The following is a 9484-nucleotide window of genomic DNA, read 5'->3' as shown; positions in this document are numbered from 1 at the left end:
GGGCCCGAGTCGTTCAGGTGTTTACCTGAAATGGCCTCAGGTGCCTGAAGTTAGCTGTTCCTCATCAAGTGTTGTGTTGCGAGGCGGTAGACCCCAGGAAGGGCAGGCAGTGTTGAGGAGGACGCTGGAAAGATAGGAGGAGCCTGGACACAGACAACCTTTTTTTTTCGTGATTCTGGGAAGACCTTTGAACCCAGAACCTTTGCACTGAGCTACGTCTCAAGACCTTTAAATTTTTTTTTAGTTGTTGTGAGAGAGGGTCTCACTAAATCATGTAGTTACCCAGGCTTGGGCTCGAATTTGCTATCCTTCTGCCTCAGCCTCCCAGTGTACTGGGCTTGCCGGTGTGCGCCACCTTGCCTTTTGGAACAAACTTAACCATGATAGGCCTATTCTGATTCAATCCTGAGGAGACAAAAATAAAAGCCCTGACAGACCTGTGGGACATTGCCAGTCCAGGATAATGTTGGCCGAGCACAATTTTGATTTTTTAGCCCAAGCAAATTTCTCCATGGCAGACCCTGCCCTGAACTGATGCATATTCCAAATATGTGTGTCCTTTAGCCAACCTTACCCTGAACTATTGTTTTCTCTAACCCGTTAGACCAGTCAGTAATAATATCATATGTAACCAGTCAACTGCTTACTCTGCTTCTGTGTGTAGTTCCTGCTCGCAAACGCTATACAAACTTTAAAATGACAAAAGACAGGTGCCTGGTTCTTTGAGGAACTGCCCTGACCAGGCCCATTGATGTAATAGTTTGCTCTCTGCCTCCAAGTCCTGGATGTTTTTCATTGTTTCCCATCTGCTGTTACACTGAGATCCTTTTTAAAAGTAGACTTTTATCTTTTATGAATGCCTAAAAAAAGGGGGAAAAAAACCAGTTACCAGCTGATCTCTCACTTTTCTCTGATTTTGTCAAACAATTTCTTTTTTGTGTTTTTTTTTTTTTTTTGGTACTGGGGAGCAAACTCAGGACCTTGAGAGGCAGGCAATGGCACCACTGAGCTAAAGTCCCTGCCCTAACAATTTCAAGGCTGAACCTAAACAAAGGAAACAATAACTGCTGTCTCTCTACTTAAAACCCTGCTGAGAAAACTGACATGCCTTTGCATGTTACTATGTTGAAGATGAGCGGATTAACATAGTAGCCAATATAAGTTGCTTGTTAATTTACAAGGTGATGGGTATTAATGCTCTTAGAGATTTTTTTTTTCTTTTTATTGAGTTTATTGGTACAATCTAGGTATACAATACAGTTACATTCATTACTGGGTCCTGTACCTTCACATGACTCTTAGAGATTTATGTATGGTCACAGTCTCATAATTTAGAAAGACAATTACGTTGAATAATACACATTAGAAAAGTTGTATCCAGGGGCTGGAGTTTTAGCTAAGTGGTTTCACTGCTTGCCTTAGAAGCACAAGGGCCCTAGTTCCATACCCGTAAAACAACAACAAAAAAATTCACCTAAATAGTTACAATAGATTGGAATTTAAGTTTTTTCATTAGAATTTTGTCATTAGCTAGTACCCAGTAAATGACTAGCAACAAATATTTGCAATTGAATTGAAAGATATTCAAGGCAAAGATAATTTAGATAACAAAAGCTATTGAGAATGCAAAAATGCAGCTTCTAAATGAAGAACCAATCACATCGAATTCAGCTTTCCTGACTTATGCTTTCATTTTAGTGTATCATTCAGGTTATTTTTGGATGTGCTGAAGAACCTTACCTGATTTAATCCGCTTTAAATTTTATCTATAGATATGCACAGACCATATGCCAAGATTAACTTCTGGCTCAACAGAAGTGAATGAGCAGGGCCGGGGATTTGGCTCAGTGGTTCTGCCATCCGCCTCGCAAGCACAAGGACCTGAGTTCAATCCCTGGTACCAAAAAAAAAAAAAGAAAAAAAAAAAAAAAAAAAAAAAAAAAAAAAAAAAAAAAGTGAATGAGCAATGATTTAATTGGAAATGATTTATATGCTTTTAAGAACTAGTGTGATCTTTGCTGAGCATAGTGGTGCATCCCTGTAATCACAGCACTTGGGAGGCTGAGGCCAGGGGTTTGCTGGGTTTGAGGCCAGCCTGACCTTGATTGTCTTAAAAAGACCTTCCTTGTCTTAAAAAACCAAAAATAAATATATAACTGGTGTAATATAGATATATCTTGAATTTTCTCCCCTGCTTACCCTTTAGACCTTGTACTTCATTGCAACTCTCAAATCTGCCATATTTCCTTGCTACTTAATATTTTCACTTTTTCTTTTTTTTTTTTTGGTACTGGGGATGGAACTCAGGACCTTGCACTTGCAAGGCAGGCGCAGTGCCACTGAGCTAAATCCATGGCCCAATATTTTGACTTTTATAGAACTATTGGGTGATCACTCAGTTTTTGCCTGTGCAAATACCATAGTTTTCTTGTGATGAGTAAGTACAGATACAGTGATACATGCCTGCAATTCTAGCACTTAGGAACTAAGGCAGGATAATGTCAAACTTTGGACTAGCCTGGGCTACATAATGAGACCCCTCCAAAAAATTTTTTTTCACCCAGATGTATTGCATTCAGTGTAATCAATTTTTTTGTTTGTTTGTTTGTTTTTTGAGACAGGGTCTACGCAGGCGAGACTGACCTGGAACTCACTATGTAGCCCAGGCTGGTCTCAAACTCACAGCAAACCTCCTGCCTCAGCCTCCTGAGCACTGGGATTACAGGCATGCGTCACCATGCCCTGCTTAATCAATATTTGTTTTTAAATTTTTCTAGCTTTGAAATGCATGAGTATTCTTAATAGATTGAGTAAGTAATACAAAATGCACTGAACCATATTCTGTCTCATTGTCACATATTCTTATATCATTTACTTATTTATTTTGCTGAAGCTTAAACCTGGACCCCTGCTATTTAAGTACATTACAATTGACTCGAATACCTTTTTTTTTTCAGCTTTAAAAATTTGCCAGATTAACTGATTTTAGTTCTTTTTTTTGGGGGGGGGACTGGGAATCGAACTCGGGCCCTTGCGCCTGCCAGGCAGGCTGCAGAACCACTGAGCCAAATCCCCAGCCCTCGGAAACCTTTTTATTCATGTTTACTAATCTGAGGAGAGCAGACCAGTCAGACAATGACTGGACAGAAATAACTAAATTTTAGAGGGAGGGGAGATGATGATAGATGTACTACAACATGAACTTTTGATTCTGTAAAAGGTGTTAACAATTATATAGAATCATTATATAGAATAATTAACAATTACATAGAAGCATTAAATAGCGTGATCTCTATTAGTATACGTCTAAGCCTCTGCTATGTATACTGCTATTGAAGTAAGGGCATATAAGGTAGCCATGGCAAAATTTGTAAGACCTATCTGGTGCTCTTTATGAAGGAGTATGTAACTGGCTTTCTAGTGCACTGAGCTACATCCCTGAACCATTTTAAAATTTTGAGTGGGGTTCTTGATAAGTAATTGAGTCACCAAGGAGGACCCAAACTTGTGGTTGTCTCGAGGACTAAAATTGGTTCATTGGTAAAAGGCTTGCACAAGGCCCTGAGTTCAATCCTAGAGCCAACACACATGCACATGCACGAAGTCATACTAAAAATAGAGATGTTTTGTTTGGTGCCACCAATCTAACAGAAATAGTGTGGGAAGAAAAGTGGCACAATCATTATATACCTATAGCATCCAAACTATATGAGAAAAAAAAGCAATGACTACATTAAGAGAAATACACAAATCCAGAATCACAGTATTCTCTGCCTGCTCCTCTCTCTTGGTGGTTCTAAGCCTAGATGCACTTTACCACAGAGCTACCTACCCAGCCCATTCATTCATTCATATATTTATTATTAGGTCTTTTTCTTTGAGACAGACTTGTATTCAGACTGCTTTTGAACTCACTGTATAGCCCAGCTTGGCCTCAAACTCATGGCAGTTCTCTTGCCTCAGCTTCCAAGTGCTGGGATTATAAGCTTGTGCCACCATGCCTGGCTTATTCATTTATTTATTGAGACAGGATCAAAGACTTTATTAGTTATGCAACTATGATGTTGGTTGGCAAGAGGGGGTTGCATAACATAGCCTCATGTACATCCTTCTGAAAAATATATCACAAAAATAAAGCATTGTTGCCTTGTCAACATCACTGGACTCATCAGCCTGGATCGTGTACCACAGTGACTCAATCCTCACTAACAGTTATGCCTCAATATGATTTGCTATTTTTATTTTATCATTTCGTCTAGTTATGGTGCTACTGAGAAAAGGACTGTGTGCTGCCTTTTGAATTGCATCCTTTCCTAAAAGTTCATGACAAATGCCCTTAACAGTAAGCAGGATTAACTCATAGTTAAGGGCTTCTTAGCTTTAGTAATGCAGTTAGCTGCTTAAGAATAATGCTATCAGTAAAAGACACATTTGATGAAGGGGTGGACTCTAACAGTTGCTTCTGGGGCTGGGGATTTAGATCAGTGGTTCCACTGCCTGCTTCACACATGCAAGATCCTGAGTTCAATCCCTGGTACCACTCCCCCGCCACCCCGAGAAAAACTGGCTTCTGTTCTATGTTCACAAATTTTTCTTTTGAAAAACTCTAAAGGCTTTTCTTAATGCACAGTACTTGGTCTGCACATGGCAATGCAACTTTGGAAGCTTTGTTTGATGGCTTATCCCCACATATTGTACACACATTCCTTGTTTAACAACTGAGTTTTGTTCCTGCCGCTAGGTTGTTAAATGAATTGATCACTAAATGAGGACTTGTATATAGTATGTAAACCGCAATATTCAGAACAAAGAAATGGTCAAAGGAAACTCCAACTTGATAACTTTGTTTTTATTTGTGTGTAACTCTTATATGGAGTACTGTAATGTGTAACAACATAAAACTGCAGCATGTACTGAACAGTACAATCAGAAATTCTATTACTGTATAAACAGGTTTACCAAAAAAAAAAAAAGAAAAAAGATATTGATATGTTCAGAACTGTACAAAAAAAGAAACCCAAAAAAGATGAGTTGTAAGTCCAAGCAGTTGTTAAACAGGTACTAGGTCATTATATAAGGAATATCTGTACAAAACAGGCTGAAAGAGTATGAATCACCTGGTGCAAATGAAAGTCATAATATTAAGCCTCTTGAGTTTGTCTGTTAAATGCAGCTTTCTTTTTGTTGGCAGACTTGAGTCTTTATGCTATCTCGTCATTGAGTCTTCCCTATTTTCCAAGAAGCTCACTAGTGATAATTATTTTTCATTCATTTTGGCTAGGGTTACCTTGTGGGTTTACCAAAACTATGACTGAGGCAAGTGTGCAATGCAGGAAAGTGGTGTAGACAGAAGTGGTAAATATAACTAATGGGCCATGAATGGACTCAAGTGTTGAATTCTGACAACATTCGACACCAGATATAGCTGTACAATTGAAGTACATCACCTCACTACTATAAACCCTGTCCCATATGTAACTTAATATCACTTGTTACTCTCTGGTAGGATTTTCATATGAAGTTGAAGTTATTCATTATGGTCTATGCAGTCAGATCTCTCTTCTAAGGTTAATATGTGTAGGCAGTCACTCCCCAGTACTAACATCACTGCCTCAGCTCCACCTCAGATTCTGAAGCATTAGATTCTCTTAAGTGCATAGCCTAGACCCCTGATATGTGCAGATCACTATTGGGATCGTGCTCCTATGAGAATCTAATGCTGCTGTTGATCTGAGAAGAGGTGGAGCTCAGGCAGCAATATGAGCAACGGGAACCACTAAATATAGGTGAAGCTCTCTGCTCACTGCTTACCTACTTTGCGACCTGGTTCCTAAAAAGCCATGGACTGGTACCAGTCTGTGGTCTGGGGATTTGGGACCTCTGACAGAAAAGTCTGTAATTTTTAGAGTTTTGAGTTTGGTTTGGCTTTTACTTTGTTCTTTTGTTTGGTTGGTCAGTCTGGGGTTTTGTTTTGTTTTGTTTTGTTTCTGAGACAGGACCTGCTGTGTAGTCAAGGCTAGCCTTGACCTTTCTGTGTAGTCAAGGCTTTCCTTGCCCTCACAATCTTCCTGACTACCTCCAGAGTGCTGTGATTATAGGCATGTACCTACTCCCCAGCTAATTATTAGATTGGTAATTGAACTTAACAAGTTAACTGATTGATCCATTTAAAAAACACAGACTATTTCTACATAGTAGAATTAAGTTTCATAATTAAACTAAAAATATGATACCTAGGTCACTGAAGGGTTAGAGAAGACTCAACACATATACAACTAAAAGTACAGTGGAAGACATGAATACAACTATCAATGTCAAATATGAATGGATTAAATAATCCAGTTAAATAGCAGAGATTATCAGACTGGAGGGGGGGAAATCCAACTATATACTGTCTAAAGATAAGATTCTAAGATGAAAGTTGAATGTAAAAGTTAAAAGGATTTATCATGCAAATATCAATCATTAGAAGAGTCATATTGATATCAAAGTAGAGCAAAATTAAATGTATTGTTAGATATAAAGAGGGACATTTTGTAATAAAAATTCTTCAAGAAGTTGTCACAAATATATGTGTACCTAGAAAAAGCACACCAAAATATATAAAGGAATATTGACAGAATTGAAGAAACACACAGTTGAATGATAATAATTGGAGGCTTCACTCTGCCACTTTTCATAATGAATAGAAAATTAGATCAGCAAGAAAAAAGACTTGAACAATATTGTAAACCAGCTACTTGAGAGAATGTTTATGTATTTAAGATGGAACTTAGGGGCACTCTACCACTGAGTTACATCCCCATACCATTAAAAAAATTTTTTTGATAACAGTTTTGCTAAATTGTCCAGGCTTATGTTAAACTTTTAGTCCTCATGCCTCAGCCTCCCATATAGCTGGGATTACAGTTACGCACCACCACAACCAGCAGGAGACATTCTTTGGACACTGCACTCATCAATATCAGAATATATGTTTTTTTCTCATAGAACTTTTTCTTTTTTTTACTTTTTTTATTTTTGTACCAGGGATTGAACTTGGGTCTGTGTGCTTGCAAGGCAGGCAGCAGACCACCAAGCTAAATCCCCGGCCCTCATAGAACTTTTTCTAATAGAAAAGTACAAGGCCATAAAACAACAAATTTTAAAAGATTGAAATCATAAAAAGTAAGTTACGTGAAGTTGAGTTCCCTGGCAGACACCTATCTATAATCCTACAATATGTGAGACTGAGGCACAAGCAACTTGAGTTAAAAACCAACCTGGTTCATGTAGCAAGTTCAAGGCTGGCCATGTACTATGTAGGGAGATCCTGTCTCCAAAAAGTTTTTTAAAAAAAAGTACATCATTTGGCCATAATAGAATGAACTTGGAAATTGATACCAAAAAGAGAAATTCACAAATGTATAGAAATTAAAACACACTGCTAAAAAATGAGAACCAAGACCTGTCATGTAAAAGCACAAGATCCCAATAATGAATGTAATTGTACTGTATACCTAAAATGTACCAGTAAACTCAAGAAAAAGAAAAAATGAAACAAAACAAACACACTGCTAAAGAACTAGTCAAAGAAAATATCATGAAGGAAATTAGAAAATGCTTTGAGATGAATGAAAATGAAGATGCATCATACCAAAACATTTGAAAGTGCAGTTAAAACAATCATTGGGAGGAAATTTATGATGAATCCCTATATTAGCAAAGAAAGAGTTCAGATCAATAACCTATCATTTCATGCTAAGAAATTAGAAGATAGGAAACAACCTAAACTCAGCACAATGAAAGAAAAAATAAAAATTAGAACAAAAACTAATAAAATTGAAAATAGAAAAAGAGAATATTAAGAAAACCAAAAATAGAGAAAATCAACTAAACCAAAAGTTGATTTTAAGAAAATTGACATTTAGTTACCCTAACAAAGAAATAAAAAGGGAAAGAATATTCAAGTTACTAAACTAAATAACGAATTGAGGGGACATTGCAATTGACTTTCCAGAAATTTCAAATATTTGAAGGGACTACTACACACCAATCCAGTTGTATGCTTTGGTTTTAAATGAATGAGATGCACAAATTCCTAGGAAAACAAACTACCAAAAATAATTTAGAATGATAAATAAATAAGACTATAACAAATGAAAATACTGAATTAGGACACAAAAATCCATAAATCTCATGACTTTCTTGGTGAATTCTGCTGTATATTTAAAGTTTCTAGTTATTTTATCTTTAAAAAATAAACTTTAGTTTTGAGTTTTTTGAGACAGGGTCTCACTGTATAGTCAGTCTGGCCTTGAACTCACTGTGTAGCTCAGGCTGGCTTTGAATTCACAGTAATCCTCCAGCATCAGCCTCCCCAATACCGGGATTACAGGTGTATGGCACTACATTTGGCTAAAATTACCAATTCTACACAAATTCTTTCACCAAGTAATGGAAGGAATACATGTTATCATTCTGTTTTATTCTAATAACAAAAGGAGACTAGTGTATCAGAAGAAAAATTACAGAAAATAATCTTGTATTAATAAAGGTGGAAAATCCTCAAAAATATTAGCAACTCAGTACCAACAATATGGAAAAAAGATTATACACCATCCTATCAAATGGGGTTTATCATAGAATTGCAGGGTTGATTTCCTATACATGAATTGTTTCTGTGTTGTATTGTATCAAAAACAGAGAACAAAGCCAGAAAATCCTAACTGATGCTAAAAAGCATTTTTTGACCAAAAGGTTAAATGCAACCCTTTACAATGAAAAATATTCATCAAAGTAGAAAAAGTTAGGAATTTCTTTAACCTGTTAAAACTCTCTGTAAAAAATCTACAGGTAATACATTATGGCGAAGGAATGAAGACCTAGGAGGCTGGGCAGTGTGAGAAGGTGAGAGTGTGAAGTTGAAAGTACAGATCAGATCCCAGAAAGTTGGAGAAGTAAGGAGCAAAGATCCCCTGAGCAAAGTTGGCCCAAGAGAGTAGCAATGAAGGCTATAACCAGCAGTGCCATAGGGCCAGGGCCACAAATGTCATTTGTAATTCACATCTTGCCACAGATTGCCCTGGTTCTGGATAGGGAGTTATAGGATTTAATGTTTGTCCTGCTGTGTTTTAATCTTGGCTTTAGTCTCATTCCTTTGTATCCCCCTATTTGTACCTTTTGTAATGGAAATGTTTACTTTGTTTCATTGTGTGTGTTGGAAGTACTTAATCTTCTTTTCATCTTTAGGAGGGCTTTCAACTAACAGTTTGCCTTAAATCTCAGAATTTGGAGTTGGACTTTTCAACATTGCTGAAACTGTTAAGACTTTGACAACTCTTAGAGATGGACTAAATGTATTTTGCATAAAGGCATTGGGACGAGTCTTTTGGAGGCCAAAGGTGTAATGTTATTGCTGGTATATAGATGTTCCCCTCCAGGCCTCATGCACTCATTTTTTTCTCAACAAGAAAAATGAAGATAGAATGCTTGTTACTGGCTG

General features: G+C 37.1%; 1 protein-coding gene across 7 annotated transcripts in view; it reads left to right on the top strand.

Moving 5' to 3' along the window:
* Atf7ip2 (activating transcription factor 7 interacting protein 2) overlaps window positions 1-9484 on the top strand; it is a 76996-nt gene that overhangs the window by 19630 nt on the left and 47882 nt on the right. The window contains exon 1 of one of the 7 annotated variants that reach the window (XM_010609964.2): window positions 8824-8889. The exons of the other annotated variants lie outside the window; for them this stretch is intronic. The gene's annotated coding sequence lies outside the window, so the exon portion shown is untranslated. Of the gene's footprint in view, window positions 1-8823; window positions 8890-9484 lie in introns of those variants that run through there. 7 annotated transcript variants of the gene reach the window in all.

The sequence above is a fragment of the Fukomys damarensis genome, unplaced genomic scaffold (assembly GCF_012274545.1).
Source record: "Fukomys damarensis isolate Sample0158 unplaced genomic scaffold, DMR_v1.0_HiC HiC_scaffold_34, whole genome shotgun sequence".
NCBI lineage: Eukaryota > Metazoa > Chordata > Mammalia > Rodentia > Bathyergidae > Fukomys > Fukomys damarensis.
The sequence above is the reverse complement of the archived record's forward strand: the minus strand, read 5'-3'. Positions and strand labels throughout refer to the sequence as shown.